At 41.5% G+C, this 12,070-nt stretch overlaps 61 pseudogenes; all 61 read left to right on the top strand.

The window, feature by feature from the left end:
• Positions 1-39: 39 nt before the first annotated feature.
• On the top strand, positions 40-158 carry LOC142675696 (5S ribosomal RNA; annotated as a pseudogene).
• A 67-nt stretch (positions 159-225) lies between these two features.
• LOC142675639 (5S ribosomal RNA) lies at positions 226-344 on the top strand (annotated as a pseudogene).
• A 67-nt stretch (positions 345-411) lies between these two features.
• On the top strand, positions 412-530 carry LOC142675174 (5S ribosomal RNA; annotated as a pseudogene).
• Positions 531-597: 67 nt separating this feature from the next.
• LOC142675432 (5S ribosomal RNA) lies at positions 598-716 on the top strand (annotated as a pseudogene).
• A 67-nt stretch (positions 717-783) lies between these two features.
• Positions 784-902, top strand: LOC142675380 (5S ribosomal RNA; annotated as a pseudogene).
• Positions 903-969: 67 nt separating this feature from the next.
• Positions 970-1,088, top strand: LOC142675627 (5S ribosomal RNA; annotated as a pseudogene).
• A 67-nt stretch (positions 1,089-1,155) lies between these two features.
• LOC142675759 (5S ribosomal RNA) lies at positions 1,156-1,274 on the top strand (annotated as a pseudogene).
• A 67-nt stretch (positions 1,275-1,341) lies between these two features.
• On the top strand, positions 1,342-1,460 carry LOC142675525 (5S ribosomal RNA; annotated as a pseudogene).
• A 67-nt stretch (positions 1,461-1,527) lies between these two features.
• On the top strand, positions 1,528-1,646 carry LOC142675866 (5S ribosomal RNA; annotated as a pseudogene).
• Positions 1,647-1,713: 67 nt separating this feature from the next.
• On the top strand, positions 1,714-1,832 carry LOC142675882 (5S ribosomal RNA; annotated as a pseudogene).
• A 67-nt stretch (positions 1,833-1,899) lies between these two features.
• Positions 1,900-2,018, top strand: LOC142675517 (5S ribosomal RNA; annotated as a pseudogene).
• Positions 2,019-2,085: 67 nt separating this feature from the next.
• Positions 2,086-2,204, top strand: LOC142675663 (5S ribosomal RNA; annotated as a pseudogene).
• Positions 2,205-2,271: 67 nt separating this feature from the next.
• LOC142675298 (5S ribosomal RNA) lies at positions 2,272-2,390 on the top strand (annotated as a pseudogene).
• A 67-nt stretch (positions 2,391-2,457) lies between these two features.
• On the top strand, positions 2,458-2,576 carry LOC142675537 (5S ribosomal RNA; annotated as a pseudogene).
• A 67-nt stretch (positions 2,577-2,643) lies between these two features.
• Positions 2,644-2,762, top strand: LOC142675431 (5S ribosomal RNA; annotated as a pseudogene).
• A 67-nt stretch (positions 2,763-2,829) lies between these two features.
• LOC142675379 (5S ribosomal RNA) lies at positions 2,830-2,948 on the top strand (annotated as a pseudogene).
• A 67-nt stretch (positions 2,949-3,015) lies between these two features.
• LOC142675151 (5S ribosomal RNA) lies at positions 3,016-3,134 on the top strand (annotated as a pseudogene).
• A 67-nt stretch (positions 3,135-3,201) lies between these two features.
• LOC142675549 (5S ribosomal RNA) lies at positions 3,202-3,320 on the top strand (annotated as a pseudogene).
• Positions 3,321-3,387: 67 nt separating this feature from the next.
• On the top strand, positions 3,388-3,506 carry LOC142675758 (5S ribosomal RNA; annotated as a pseudogene).
• A 67-nt stretch (positions 3,507-3,573) lies between these two features.
• On the top strand, positions 3,574-3,692 carry LOC142675623 (5S ribosomal RNA; annotated as a pseudogene).
• A 67-nt stretch (positions 3,693-3,759) lies between these two features.
• Positions 3,760-3,878, top strand: LOC142675865 (5S ribosomal RNA; annotated as a pseudogene).
• Positions 3,879-3,945: 67 nt separating this feature from the next.
• LOC142675243 (5S ribosomal RNA) lies at positions 3,946-4,064 on the top strand (annotated as a pseudogene).
• Positions 4,065-4,131: 67 nt separating this feature from the next.
• On the top strand, positions 4,132-4,250 carry LOC142675516 (5S ribosomal RNA; annotated as a pseudogene).
• Positions 4,251-4,317: 67 nt separating this feature from the next.
• LOC142675662 (5S ribosomal RNA) lies at positions 4,318-4,436 on the top strand (annotated as a pseudogene).
• Positions 4,437-4,503: 67 nt separating this feature from the next.
• Positions 4,504-4,622, top strand: LOC142675730 (5S ribosomal RNA; annotated as a pseudogene).
• Positions 4,623-4,689: 67 nt separating this feature from the next.
• LOC142675387 (5S ribosomal RNA) lies at positions 4,690-4,808 on the top strand (annotated as a pseudogene).
• Positions 4,809-4,875: 67 nt separating this feature from the next.
• LOC142675528 (5S ribosomal RNA) lies at positions 4,876-4,994 on the top strand (annotated as a pseudogene).
• A 67-nt stretch (positions 4,995-5,061) lies between these two features.
• On the top strand, positions 5,062-5,180 carry LOC142675685 (5S ribosomal RNA; annotated as a pseudogene).
• Positions 5,181-5,247: 67 nt separating this feature from the next.
• Positions 5,248-5,366, top strand: LOC142675677 (5S ribosomal RNA; annotated as a pseudogene).
• Positions 5,367-5,433: 67 nt separating this feature from the next.
• Positions 5,434-5,552, top strand: LOC142675881 (5S ribosomal RNA; annotated as a pseudogene).
• Positions 5,553-5,619: 67 nt separating this feature from the next.
• LOC142675631 (5S ribosomal RNA) lies at positions 5,620-5,738 on the top strand (annotated as a pseudogene).
• A 67-nt stretch (positions 5,739-5,805) lies between these two features.
• Positions 5,806-5,924, top strand: LOC142675790 (5S ribosomal RNA; annotated as a pseudogene).
• A 67-nt stretch (positions 5,925-5,991) lies between these two features.
• Positions 5,992-6,110, top strand: LOC142675452 (5S ribosomal RNA; annotated as a pseudogene).
• Positions 6,111-6,177: 67 nt separating this feature from the next.
• LOC142675514 (5S ribosomal RNA) lies at positions 6,178-6,296 on the top strand (annotated as a pseudogene).
• A 67-nt stretch (positions 6,297-6,363) lies between these two features.
• Positions 6,364-6,482, top strand: LOC142675661 (5S ribosomal RNA; annotated as a pseudogene).
• A 67-nt stretch (positions 6,483-6,549) lies between these two features.
• Positions 6,550-6,668, top strand: LOC142675637 (5S ribosomal RNA; annotated as a pseudogene).
• Positions 6,669-6,735: 67 nt separating this feature from the next.
• LOC142675173 (5S ribosomal RNA) lies at positions 6,736-6,854 on the top strand (annotated as a pseudogene).
• Positions 6,855-6,921: 67 nt separating this feature from the next.
• LOC142675377 (5S ribosomal RNA) lies at positions 6,922-7,040 on the top strand (annotated as a pseudogene).
• Positions 7,041-7,107: 67 nt separating this feature from the next.
• Positions 7,108-7,226, top strand: LOC142675467 (5S ribosomal RNA; annotated as a pseudogene).
• A 253-nt stretch (positions 7,227-7,479) lies between these two features.
• Positions 7,480-7,598, top strand: LOC142675880 (5S ribosomal RNA; annotated as a pseudogene).
• A 67-nt stretch (positions 7,599-7,665) lies between these two features.
• LOC142675910 (5S ribosomal RNA) lies at positions 7,666-7,784 on the top strand (annotated as a pseudogene).
• A 67-nt stretch (positions 7,785-7,851) lies between these two features.
• Positions 7,852-7,970, top strand: LOC142675911 (5S ribosomal RNA; annotated as a pseudogene).
• A 67-nt stretch (positions 7,971-8,037) lies between these two features.
• LOC142675192 (5S ribosomal RNA) lies at positions 8,038-8,160 on the top strand (annotated as a pseudogene).
• Positions 8,161-8,227: 67 nt separating this feature from the next.
• LOC142675561 (5S ribosomal RNA) lies at positions 8,228-8,346 on the top strand (annotated as a pseudogene).
• Positions 8,347-8,413: 67 nt separating this feature from the next.
• LOC142675535 (5S ribosomal RNA) lies at positions 8,414-8,532 on the top strand (annotated as a pseudogene).
• A 67-nt stretch (positions 8,533-8,599) lies between these two features.
• On the top strand, positions 8,600-8,718 carry LOC142675574 (5S ribosomal RNA; annotated as a pseudogene).
• Positions 8,719-8,785: 67 nt separating this feature from the next.
• On the top strand, positions 8,786-8,904 carry LOC142675465 (5S ribosomal RNA; annotated as a pseudogene).
• Positions 8,905-8,971: 67 nt separating this feature from the next.
• Positions 8,972-9,090, top strand: LOC142675796 (5S ribosomal RNA; annotated as a pseudogene).
• A 238-nt stretch (positions 9,091-9,328) lies between these two features.
• On the top strand, positions 9,329-9,447 carry LOC142675618 (5S ribosomal RNA; annotated as a pseudogene).
• Positions 9,448-9,514: 67 nt separating this feature from the next.
• Positions 9,515-9,633, top strand: LOC142675567 (5S ribosomal RNA; annotated as a pseudogene).
• Positions 9,634-9,886: 253 nt separating this feature from the next.
• Positions 9,887-10,005, top strand: LOC142675314 (5S ribosomal RNA; annotated as a pseudogene).
• A 67-nt stretch (positions 10,006-10,072) lies between these two features.
• On the top strand, positions 10,073-10,191 carry LOC142675736 (5S ribosomal RNA; annotated as a pseudogene).
• Positions 10,192-10,258: 67 nt separating this feature from the next.
• Positions 10,259-10,377, top strand: LOC142675241 (5S ribosomal RNA; annotated as a pseudogene).
• A 67-nt stretch (positions 10,378-10,444) lies between these two features.
• Positions 10,445-10,563, top strand: LOC142675205 (5S ribosomal RNA; annotated as a pseudogene).
• Positions 10,564-10,630: 67 nt separating this feature from the next.
• Positions 10,631-10,749, top strand: LOC142675913 (5S ribosomal RNA; annotated as a pseudogene).
• A 67-nt stretch (positions 10,750-10,816) lies between these two features.
• Positions 10,817-10,935, top strand: LOC142675575 (5S ribosomal RNA; annotated as a pseudogene).
• Positions 10,936-11,002: 67 nt separating this feature from the next.
• On the top strand, positions 11,003-11,121 carry LOC142675825 (5S ribosomal RNA; annotated as a pseudogene).
• Positions 11,122-11,188: 67 nt separating this feature from the next.
• Positions 11,189-11,307, top strand: LOC142675827 (5S ribosomal RNA; annotated as a pseudogene).
• A 67-nt stretch (positions 11,308-11,374) lies between these two features.
• LOC142675420 (5S ribosomal RNA) lies at positions 11,375-11,493 on the top strand (annotated as a pseudogene).
• A 67-nt stretch (positions 11,494-11,560) lies between these two features.
• LOC142675428 (5S ribosomal RNA) lies at positions 11,561-11,679 on the top strand (annotated as a pseudogene).
• A 253-nt stretch (positions 11,680-11,932) lies between these two features.
• Positions 11,933-12,051, top strand: LOC142675439 (5S ribosomal RNA; annotated as a pseudogene).
• Positions 12,052-12,070: the final 19 nt, after the last annotated feature.

Here is a 12,070-nt window from a genome sequence, read left to right as displayed (position 1 = left end):
ACAATAGATTAAATAGGACTATGGATTAAGGCTTTTAATGTCAATGGCCATTCTAAGCTGAATGTGCCTGCTCTCGTCAGATCGCAGAAGTTACACAGCTTAAGGCCTCGCTTGTACCAGTGTGGGAGACTGTCTGGGAATCTGTGGTGCGGTTGACTTTTTATTATGTTGTTTAGATTTTGTTTCACAATAGATTAAATAGGACTATGGATTAAGGCTTTTAATGTCAATGGCCATTCTAAGCTGAATGTGCCTGCTCTCGTCAGATCGCAGAAGTTACACAGCTTAAGGCCTCGCTAGTACCAGTGTGGGAGACTGTCTGGGAATCCGTGGTGCGGTTGAATTTTTATTATGTTGTTTAGATTTTGTTTCACAATCGATTAAAAAGGACTATGGATTAAAGCATTTAATGTCAATGGCCATTCTAAGCTGAATGTGCCTGCTCTCGTTAGATCGCAGAAGTTACACAGCTTAACGCCTCGCTAGTACCAGTATGGGTGACTGTCTGGGAATCCGTGGTGCGGTTGTCTTTTTATTATGTTGTTTAGATTTTGTTTCACAATAGATTAAATAGGACTATGGATTAAGGCTTTTAATGTCAATGGCCATTCTAAGCTGAATGTGCCTGCTCTCGTCAGATCGCAGAAGTTACACAGCTTAAGGCCTCGCTAGTACCGGTGTGGGAGACTGTCTGGGAATCCGTGGTGCGGTTGACTTTTTATTATGTCGTTTAGATTTTGTTTCACAATCGATTAAAAAGGACTATGGATTAAAGCATTTAATGTCAATGGCCATTCTAAGCTGAAAGTGCATGCTCTTGTTAGATTGCAGAAGTTAAACAGCTTAAGGCCTCGCTAGTACCAGTGTGGGAGACTGTTTGGGAATCCGTGGTGCGGTTGAATTTTTATTATGTCGTTTAGATTTTGTTTCACAATCGATTAAAAAGGACTATGGATTAAAGCATTTAATGTCAATGGCCATTCTAAGCTGAATGTCCCTGCTCTCGTCCGAACGCAGAAGTTACACAGCTTAAGGCCTCGCTAGTACCAGTGTGGGAGACTGTCTGGGAATCCGTGGTGCGGTTGAGTTTTTATTATGTCGTTTAGATTTTGTTTCACAATCGATTAAAAAGGACTATGGATTAATGCCTTTAATGTCAATGGCCATTCTAAGCTGAATGTCCCTGCTCTCGTCAGATCGCAGAAGTTACACAGCTTAAGGCCTCGCTGGTACCAGTGTGGGAGACTGTCTGGGAATGCGTGGTGCGGTTGACTTTTTATTATGTTGTTTAGATTTTGTTTCACAATAGATTAAATAGGACTATGGATTAAGGCTTTTAATGTCAATGGCCATTCTAAGCTGAATGTGCCTGCTCTCGTCAGATCGCAGAAGTTACACAGCTTAAGGCCTCACTAGTACCTGTGTGGGAGACTGTCTGGGAATCCGTGGTGCGGTTGACTATTTATTATGTTGTTTAGATTTTGTTTCACAATAGATTAAATAGGACTATGGATTAAAGCATTTAATGTCAATGGCCATTCTAAGCTGAATGTGCCTGCTCTCGTTAGATCGCAGAAGTTACACAGCTTAACGCCTCGCTAGTACCAGTGTGGGTGACTGTCTGGGAATCCGTGGTGCGGTTGACTTATTATTATGTCGTTTAGATTTTGTTTCACAATAGATTAAATAGGACTATGGATTAAAGCATTTAACGTCAATGGCCATTCTAAGCTGAATGTGCCTGCTCTCGTCAGATCGCAGAAGTTACACAGCTTAAGGCCTCGCTAGTACCAGTGTGGGAGACTGTCTGGGAATCCGTGGAGCGGTTGAATTTTTATTATGTCGTTTAGATTTTGTTTCACAATCGATTAAAAAGGACCATGGATTAAAGCATTTAATGTCAATGGCCATTCTAAGCTGAATGTGCCTGCTCTCGTCAGAACGCAGAAGTTACATAGCTTAAGGCCTCGCTAGTACCAGTGTGGGAGACTGTCTGGGAATCCGTGGTGCGGTTGACTTTTTATAATGTTGTTTAGATTTTGTTTCACAATAGATTAAATAGGACTATGGATTAAAGCTTTTAATGTCAATGGCCATTCTAAGCTGAATGTGCCTGCTCTCGTCAGATCGCAGAAGTTACACAGCTTAAGTCCTCGCTAGTACCAGTGTGGGAGACTGTCTGGGAATCCGTGGTGCGGTTGACTTTTTATTATGTCATTTAGATTTTGTTTCACAATCGATTAAAAAGGACTATGGATTAAAGCATTTAATGTCAATGGCCATTCTAAGCTGAATGTGCATGCTCTCGTTAGATCGCAGAAGTTAAACAGCTTAACGCCTCGCTAGTACCAGTGTGGGAGACTGTCTGGGAATCCGTGGTGCGGTTGAATTTTTATTATGTCGTTTAGATTTTGTTTCACAATCGATTAAAAAGGACTATGGATTAAAGAATTTAATGTCAATGGCCATTCTAAGCTGAATGTCCCTGCTCTCGTCAGATCGCAGAAGTTACACAGCTTAAGGCCTCGCTAGTACCAGTATGGGTGACTGTCTGGGAATCCGTGGTGCGGTTGTCTTTTTATTATGTTGTTTAGATTTTGTTTCACAATAGATTAAATAGGACTATGGATTAAGGCTTTTAATGTCAATGGCCATTCTAAGCTGAATGTGCCTGCTCTCGTCAGATCGCAGAAGTTACACAGCTTAAGGCCTCGCTAGTACCGGTGTGGGAGACTGTCTGGGAATCCGTGGTGCGGTTGACTTTTTATTATGTCGTTTAGATTTTGTTTCACAATCGATTAAAAAGGACTATGGATTAAAGCATTTAATGTCAATGGCCATTCTAAGCTGAAAGTGCATGCTCTTGTTAGATTGCAGAAGTTAAACAGCTTAAGGCCTCGCTAGTACCAGTGTGGGAGACTGTTTGGGAATCCGTGGTGCGGTTGAATTTTTATTATGTCGTTTAGATTTTGTTTCACAATCGATTAAAAAGGACTATGGATTAAAGCATTTAATGTCAATGGCCATTCTAAGCTGAATGTCCCTGCTCTCGTCAGATCGCAGAAGTTACACAGCTTAACGCCTCGCTAGTACCAGTGTGGGAGACTGTCTGGGAATCCGTGGTGCGGTTGACTTTTTATTATGTCGTTTAGATTTTGTTTCACAATAGATTAAATAGGACTATGGATTAAAACATTTAACGTCAATGGCCATTCTAAGCTGAATGTGCCTGCTCTCGTCCGAACGCAGAAGTTACACAGCTTAAGGCCTCGCTAGTACCAGTGTGGGAGACTGTCTGGGAATCCGTGGTGCGGTTGAGTTTTTATTATGTCGTTTAGATTTTGTTTCACAATCGATTAAAAAGGACTATGGATTAATGCCTTTAATGTCAATGGCCATTCTAAGCTGAATGTCCCTGCTCTCGTCAGATCGCAGAAGTTACACAGCTTAAGGCCTCGCTGGTACCAGTGTGGGAGACTGTCTGGGAATGCGTGGTGCGGTTGACTTTTTATTATGTTGTTTAGATTTTGTTTCACAATAGATTAAATAGGACTATGGATTAAGGCTTTTAATGTCAATGGCCATTCTAAGCTGAATGTGCCTGCTCTCGTCAGATCGCAGAAGTTACACAGTTTAAGGCCTCACTAGTACCTGTGTGGGAGACTGTCTGGGAATCCGTGGTGCGGTTGACTATTTATTATGTTGTTTAGATTTTGTTTCACAATAGATTAAATAGGACTATGGATTAAAGCATTTAATGTCAATGGCCATTCTAAGCTGAATGTGCCTGCTCTCGTTAGATCGCAGAAGTTACACAGCTTAACGCCTCGCTAGTACCAGTGTGGGTGACTGTCTGGGAATCCGTGGTGCGGTTGACTTATTATTATGTCGTTTAGATTTTGTTTCACAATAGATTAAATAGGACTATGGATTAAAGCATTTAACGCCAATGGCCATTCTAAGCTGAATGTGCCTGCTCTCGTCAGATCGCAGAAGTTACACAGCTTAAGGCCTCGCTAGTACCAGTGTGGGAGACTGTCTGGGAATCCGTGGAGCGGTTGAATTTTTATTATGTCGTTTAGATTTTGTTTCACAATCGATTAAAAAGGACTATGGATTAAAGCATTTAATGTCAATGGCCATTCTAAGCTGAATGTGCCTGCTCTCGTCAGAACGCAGAAGTTACATAGCTTAAGGCCTCGCTAGTACCAGTGTGGGAGACTGTCTGGGAATCCGTGGTGCGGTTGACTTTTTATAATGTTGTTTAGATTTTGTTTCACAATAGATTAAATAGGACTATGGATTAAAGCTTTTAATGTCAATGGCCATTCTAAGCTGAATGTGCCTGCTCTCGTCAGATCGCAGAAGTTACACAGCTTAAGTCCTCGCTAGTACCAGTGTGGGAGACTGTCTGGGAATCCGTGGTGCGGTTGACTTTTTATTATGTCATTTAGATTTTGTTTCACAATCGATTAAAAAGGACTATGGATTAAAGCATTTAATGTCAATGGCCATTCTAAGCTGAATGTGCATGCTCTCGTCAGATCGCAGAAGTTACACAGCTTAAGGCCTCGCTAGTACCAGTGTGGGAGACTGTCTGGGAATCCGTGGTGCAGTTGACTTTTTATTATGTTGTTTAGATTTTGTTTCACAATAGATTAAATAGGACTGTGGATTAAGGCTTTTAATGTCAATGGCCATTCTAAGCTGAATGTGCCTGCTCTCGTCAGATCGCAGAAGTTACACAGCTTAACGCCTCGCTAGTACCAGTGTGGGAGACTGTCTGGGAATCCGTGGTGCGGTTGAAGTCTTATTATGTCGTTTAGATTTTGTTTCACAATCGATTAAAAAGGACTATGGATTAAAGCATTTAATGTCAATAGCCATTCTAAGCTGAATGTCCCTGCTCTCGTCAGATCGCAGAAGTTACACAGCTTAAGGCCTCGCTAGTACCAGTGTGGGAGACTGTCTGGGAATCCGTGGTGCGGTTGACTATTTATTATGTCGTTTAGATTTTGTTTCACAATCGATTAAAAAGGACTATGGATTAAAGCATTTAATGTCAATGGCCATTCTAAGCTGAATGTCCCTGCTCTCGTCAGATCGCAGAAGTTACACAGCTTAAGGCCTCGCTAGTACCAGTGTGGGAGACTGTCTGGGAATCAGTGGTGCGGTTGACTTTTTATTATGTCGTTTAGATTTTGTTTCACAATCGATTAAAAAGGACTATGGATTAAAGCATTTAATGTCAATGGCCATTCTAAGCTGAATGTGCCTGCTCTCGTCAGATCGCAGAAATTACACAGCTTAAGGCTTCGCCAGTACCAGTGTGGGAGACTGTCTGGGAATCCGTGGTGCGGTTGACTTTTTATTATGTCGTTTAGATTTTGTTTTACAATCGATTAAAAAGGACTATGGATTAAAGCATTTAATGTCAATGGCCATTCTAAGCTGAATGTGCCTGCTCTCGTCAGATCGCAGAAGTTACACAGCTTAAGGCCTCGCTAGTACCAGTGTGGGAGACTGTCTGGGAATCCGTGGAGCGGTTGAATTTTTATTATGTCGTTTAGATTTTGTTTCACAATCGATTAAAAAGGACTATGGATTAAAGCATTTAATGTCAATGGCCATTCTAAGCTGAATGTGCCTGCTCTCGTCAGATCGCAGAAGTTACACAGCTTAAGGCCTCGCTAGTACCAGTGTGGGAGACTGTCTGGGAATCCGTGGTGCGGTTAACTTTTTATTATGTCGTTTAGATTTTGTTTCACAATCGATTAAAAAGGACTATGGATTAAAGCATTTAATGTCAATGGCCATTCTAAGCTGAATGTGCCTGCTCTCGTCAGAACGCAGAAGTTACATAACTTAAGGCCTCGCTAGTACCAGTGTGGGAGACTGTCTGGGAATCCGTGGTGCGGTTGACTTTTTATAATGTTGTTTAGATTTTGTTTCACAATAGATTAAATAGGACTATGGATTAAAGCTTTTAATGTCAATGGCCATTCTAAGCTGAATGTGCCTGCTCTCGTTAGATCGCAGAAGTTACACAGCTTAAGGCCTCGCTAGTACCAGTGTGGGAGACTGTCTGGGAATCCGTGGTGCGGTTGACTTTTTATTATGTCGTTTAGATTTTGTTTCACAATCGATTAAAAAGGACTATGGATTAAAGCATTTAATGTCAATGGCCATTCTAAGCTGAATGTGCCTGCTCTCGTCAGAACGCAGAAGTTACATAGCTTAAGGCCTCGCTAGTACCAGTGTGGGAGACTGTCTGGGAATCCGTGGTGCGGTTGACTTTTTATAATGTTGTTTAGATTTTGTTTCACAATAGATTAAATAGGACTATGGATTAAAGCTTTTAATGTCAATGGCCATTCTAAGCTGAATGTGCCTGCTCTCGTCAGATCGCAGAAGTTACACAGCTTAAGTCCTCGCTAGTACCAGTGTGGGAGACTGTCTGGGAATCCGTGGTGCGGTTGACTTTTTATTATGTCATTTAGATTTTGTTTCACAATCGATTAAAAAGGACTATGGATTAAAGCATTTAATGTCAATGGCCATTCTAAGCTGAATGTGCCTGCTCTCGTCAGATCGCAGAAGTTACACAGCTTAAGGCCTCGCTAGTACCAGTGTGGGAGACTGTCTGGGAATCCGTGGTGCGGTTGAATTTTTATTATGTTGTTTAGATTTTGTTTCACAATCGATTAAAAAGGACTATGGATTAAAGCATTTAATGTCAATGGCCATTCTAAGCTGAATGTGCCTGCTCTCGTTAGATCGCAGAAGTTACACAGCTTAACGCCTCGCTAGTACCAGTATGGGTGACTGTCTGGGAATCCGTGGTGCGGTTGTCTTTTTATTATGTTGTTTAGATTTTGTTTCACAATAGATTAAATAGGACTATGGATTAAGGCATTTAATGTCAATGGCCATTCTAAGCTGAAAGTGCATGCTCTTGTTAGATTGCAGAAGTTAAACAGCTTAAGGCCTCGCTAGTACCAGTGTGGGAGACTGTTTGGGAATCCGTGGTGCGGTTGAATTTTTATTATGTCGTTTAGATTTTGTTTCACAATCGATTAAAAAGGACTATGGTTTAAAGCATTTAATGTCAATGGCCATTCTAAGCTGAATGTCCCTGCTCTCGTCAGATCGCAGAAGTTACACAGCTTAAGGCCTCGCTAGTACCAGTGTGGGAGACTGTCTGGGAATCCGTGGTGCGGTTGACTTTTTATTATGTCGTTTAGATTTTGTTTCACAATCGATTAAAAAGGACTATGGATTAAAGCATTTAAAGTCAATGCTCATTCTAAGCTGAATGTGCCTGCTCTCGTTAGATCGCAGAAGTTACACAGCTTAACGCCTCGCTAGTACCAGTGCGGGAGACTGTCTGGGAATCCGTGGTGCGGTTGACTTTTTATTATGTCGTTTAGATTTTGTTTCACAATAGATTAAATAGGACTATGGATTAAAACATTTAACGTCAATGGCCATTCTAAGCTGAATGTGCCTGCTCTCGTCAGATCGCAGAAGTTACACAGCTTAAGGCCTCGCTAGTACCAGTGTGGGAGACTGTCTGGGAATCCGTGGAGCGGTTGAATTTTTATTATGTCGTTTAGATTTTGTTTCACAATCGATTAAAAAGGACTATGGATTAAAGCATTTAATGTCAATGGCCATTCTAAGCTGAATGTGCCTGCTCTCGTCAGATCGCAGAAGTTACACAGCTTAAGGCCTCGCTAGTACCAGTGTGGGAGACTGTCTGGGAATCCGTGGTGCGGTTAAATTTTTATTATGTCGTTTAGATTTTGTTTCACAATCGATTAAAAAGGACTATGGATTAAAGCATTTAATGTCAATGGCCATTCTAAGCTGAATGTGCCTGCTCTCGTCAGAACGCAGAAGTTACATAACTTAAGGCCTTGCTAGTACCAGTGTGGGAGACTGTCTGGGAATCCGTGGTGCGGTTGACTTCTTATAATGTTGTTTAGATTTTGTTTCACAATAGATTAAATAGGACTATGGATTAAAGCTTTTAATGTCAATGGCCATTCTAAGCTGAATGTGCCTGCTCTCGTCAGATCGCAGAAATTAAACAAACAGCTTAACGCCTCGCTAGTACCAGTGTGGGAGACTGTCTGGGAATCCGTGGTGCGGTTGACTTTTTATTATTTCGTTTAGATTTTGTTTCACAATAGATTAAATAGGACTATGGATTAAAACATTTAACGTCAATGGCCATTCTAAGCTGAATGTGCCTGCTCTCGTCAGATCGCAGAAGTTACACAGCTTAAGGCCTCGCTAGTACCAGTGTGGGAGACTGTCTGGGAATCCGTGGTGCGGTTGCCTTTTTATTATGTCGTTTAGATTTTGTTTCACAATCGATTAAAAAGGACTATGGATTAAAGCATTTCATGTCAATGGCCATTCTAAGCTGAATGTGCCTGCTCTCGTCAGATCGCAGAAGTTACACAGCTTAAGGCCTCGCTAGTACCAGTGTGGGAGACTGTCTGGGAATCTGTGGTGCGATTGACTTTTTATTATGTCGTTTAGATTTTGTTTCACAATAGATTAAATAGGACTATGGATTAAGGCTTTTAATGACAATGGCCATTCTAAGCTGAATGTGCCTGCTCTCGTCAGATCGCAGAAGTTACACAGCTTAAGGCCTCGCTAGTACCAGTGTGGGAGACTGTCTGGGAATCCGTGGTGCGGTTGACTTTTTATTATGTCGTTTAGATTTTGTTTCACAATAGATTAAATAGGACTATGGATTAAAACATTTAACGTCAATGGCCATTCTAAGCTGAATGTCCCTGCTCTCGTCAGATCGCAGAAGTTACACAGCTTAAGGCCTCGCTAGTACCAGTGTGGGAGACTGTCTGGGAATCCGTGGTGCGGTTGACTTTTTATTATGTCGTTTAGATTTTGTTTCACAATCGATTAAAAAGGACTATGGATTTAAGCATTTAATGTCAATGGCCATTCTAAGCTGAATGTGCCTACTCTCGTCAGATCGCAGAAGTTACACAGCTTAAGGCCTCGCTAGTACCAGTGTGGGAGACTGTCTGGGAATCCGTGGTGCGGTTGACTTTTTATTATGTCGTTTAGATTTTGTTTCACAATCGATTAAAAAGGACTATGGATTAAAGCATTTAATGTCAATGGCCATTCTAAGCTGAATGTGCCTGCTCTCGTCAGATCGCAGAAATTACACAGCTTAAGGCCTCGCTAGTACCAGTGTGGGAGACTGTGCGGTTGACTTTTTATTATGTCGTTTAGATTTTGTTTCACAATAGATTAAATAGGACTATGGATTAAAGCATTTAACGTCAATGGCCATTCTAAGCTGAATGTGCCTGCTCTCGTCAGAACGCAGAAGTTACACAGCTTAAGGCCTCGCTAGTACCAGTGTGGGAGACTGTCTGGGAATCCGTGGTGCGGTTGACTTTTTATTATGTCGTTTAGATTTTGTTTCACAATCGATTAAAAAGGACTATGGATTAAAGCATTTAATGTCAATGGCCATTCTAAGCTGAATGTGCCTGCTCTCGTCAGATCGCAGAAGTTACACAGCTTAAGGCCTCGCTAGTATTAGTGTGGGAGACTGTCTGGGAATCCGTGGTGCGGTTGACTTTTTATTATGTCGTTTAGATTTTGTTTCACAATCGATTAAAAAGGACTATGGATTAAAGCATTTAATGGCAATGGCCATTCTAAGCTGAATGCACCTGCTCTCGTCAGATCGCAGAAGTTACCCAGCTTAAGGCCTCGCTAGTACCAGTGTGGGAGACTGTCTCGGAATCCGTTGTGCGGTTGAATTTTTATTATGTCGTTTAGATTTTGTTTCACAATCGATTAAAAAGGACTATAGATTAAAGCATTTAATGTCAATGGCCATTCTAAGCTGAATGTCCCTGCTCTCGTCAGATCGCAGAAGTTACACAGCTTAAGGCCTCGCTAGTACCAGTGTGGGAGACTGTCTGGGAATCCGTGGTGCTGTTGACTTTTTATTATGTCGTTTAGATTTTGTTTCACAATCGATTAAAAAGGACTATGGATTAAAGCATTTGATGTCAATGGCCATTCTAAGCTGAATGTGCCTGCTCTCGTCAGATCGCAGAAGTTACTCAGCTTAAGGCCTCGCTAGTATCAGTGTGGGAGACTGTCTGGGAATCCGTGGTGCGGTTGACTTTTTATTATGTCGTTTAGATTTTGTTTCACAATCGATTAAAAAGGACTATGGATTAAAGCATTTAACGTCAATGGCCATTCTAAGCTGAATGTGCCTGCTCTCGTCAGAACGCAGAAGTTACATAGCTTAAGTCCTCGCTAGTACCAGTGTGGGAGACTGTCTGGAAATCCGTGGTGCGGTTGACTTTTTATTATGTTGTTTAGATTTTGTTTCACAATAGATTAAATAGGACTATGGATTAAGGCTTTTAATGTCAATGTCCATTCTAAGCTGAATGTGCCTGCTCTCGTCAGATCGCAGAAGTTACACAGCTTAAGGCCTCGCTAGTACCAGTGTGGGAGACTGTCTGGGAATCCGTGGTGCGGTTGAGTTTTTATTATGTCGTTTAGATTTTGTTTCACAATCGATTAAAAAGGACTATGGATTAAAGCCTTTAATGTCAATGGCCATTCTAAGCTGAATGTCCCTGCTCTCGTCAGATCGCAGAAGTTACACAGCTTAAGGCCTCGCTGGTACCAGTGTGGGAGACTGTCAGGGAATGCGTGGTGCGGTTGACTTTTTATTATGTTGTTTAGATTTTGTTTCACAATAGATTAAATAGGACTATGGATTAAGGCTTTTAATGTCAATGGCCATTCTAAGCTGAATGTGCCTGCTCTCATCAGATCGCAGAAGTTACACAGCTTAAGGCCTCGCTAGTACCAGTGTGGGAGACTGTCTGGGAATCTGTGGTGTGGTTGACTTTTTATTATGTTGTTTAGATTTTGTTTCACAATAGATTAAATAGGACTATGGATTAAGGCTTTTAATGTCAATGGCCATTCTAAGCTGAATGTGCCTGCTCTCGTCAGATCGCAGAAGTTACACAGCTTAAGGCCTCGCTAGTACCAGTGTGGGAGACTGTCTGGGAATCCGTGGTGCGGTTGACTTTTTATTATGTTGTTTAGATTTTGTTTTACAATCGATTAAAAAGGACTATGGATTAAAGCATTTAATGTCAATGGCCATTCTAAGCTGAATGTGCCTGCTCTCGTTAGATCGCAGAAGTTACACAGCTTAACGCCTCGCTAGTACCAGTATGGGTGACTGTCTGGGAATCCGTGGTGCGGTTGACTTTTTATTATGTCGTTTAGATTTTGTATCACAATAGATTAAATAGGACTATGGATTAAAGCATTTAACGTCAATGGCCATTCTAAGCTGAATGTTCCTGCTCTCGTCAGATCGCAGAAGTTACACAGCTTAAGGCCTCGCTAGTACCAGTGTGGGAGACTGTCTGGGAATCCGTGGTGCGGTTGACTTTTTATTATGTTGTTTAGATTTTGTTTCACAATAGATTAAATAGGACTATGGATTAAGGCTTTTAATGTCAATGGCCATTCTAAGCTGAATGTGCCTGCTCTCGTCAGATCGCAGAAGTTACACAGCTTAAGGCCTCGCTAGTACCGGTGTGGGAGACTGTCTGGGAATCCGTGGTGCGGTTGACTTTTTATTATGTCGTTTAGATTTTGTTTCACAATCGATTAAAAAGGACTATGGATTAAAGCATTTAATGTCAATGGCCATTCTAAGCTGAAAGTGCATGCTCTTGTTAGATTGCAGAAGTTAAACAGCTTAACGCCTCGCTAGTACCAGTGTGGGAGACTGTTTGGGAATCCATGGTGCGGTTGACTTTTTATTATTTCGTTTAGATTTTGTTTCACAATAGATTAAATAGGACTATGGATTAAAACATTTAATGTCAATGGCCATTCTAAGCTGAATGTACCTGCTCTCGTCAGAACGCAGAAGTTACACAGCTTAAGGCCTCGCTAGTACCAGTGTGGGAGACTGTCTGGGAATCCGTGGTGCGGTTGAATTTTTATTATGTCGTTTAGA

This window comes from Rhinoderma darwinii, assembly GCF_050947455.1.
Source record: "Rhinoderma darwinii isolate aRhiDar2 chromosome 2 unlocalized genomic scaffold, aRhiDar2.hap1 SUPER_2_unloc_27, whole genome shotgun sequence".
In the NCBI taxonomy this organism is placed as follows: domain Eukaryota; kingdom Metazoa; phylum Chordata; class Amphibia; order Anura; family Rhinodermatidae; genus Rhinoderma; species Rhinoderma darwinii.
The sequence above is the reverse complement of the archived record's forward strand: the minus strand, read 5'-3'. Positions and strand labels throughout refer to the sequence as shown.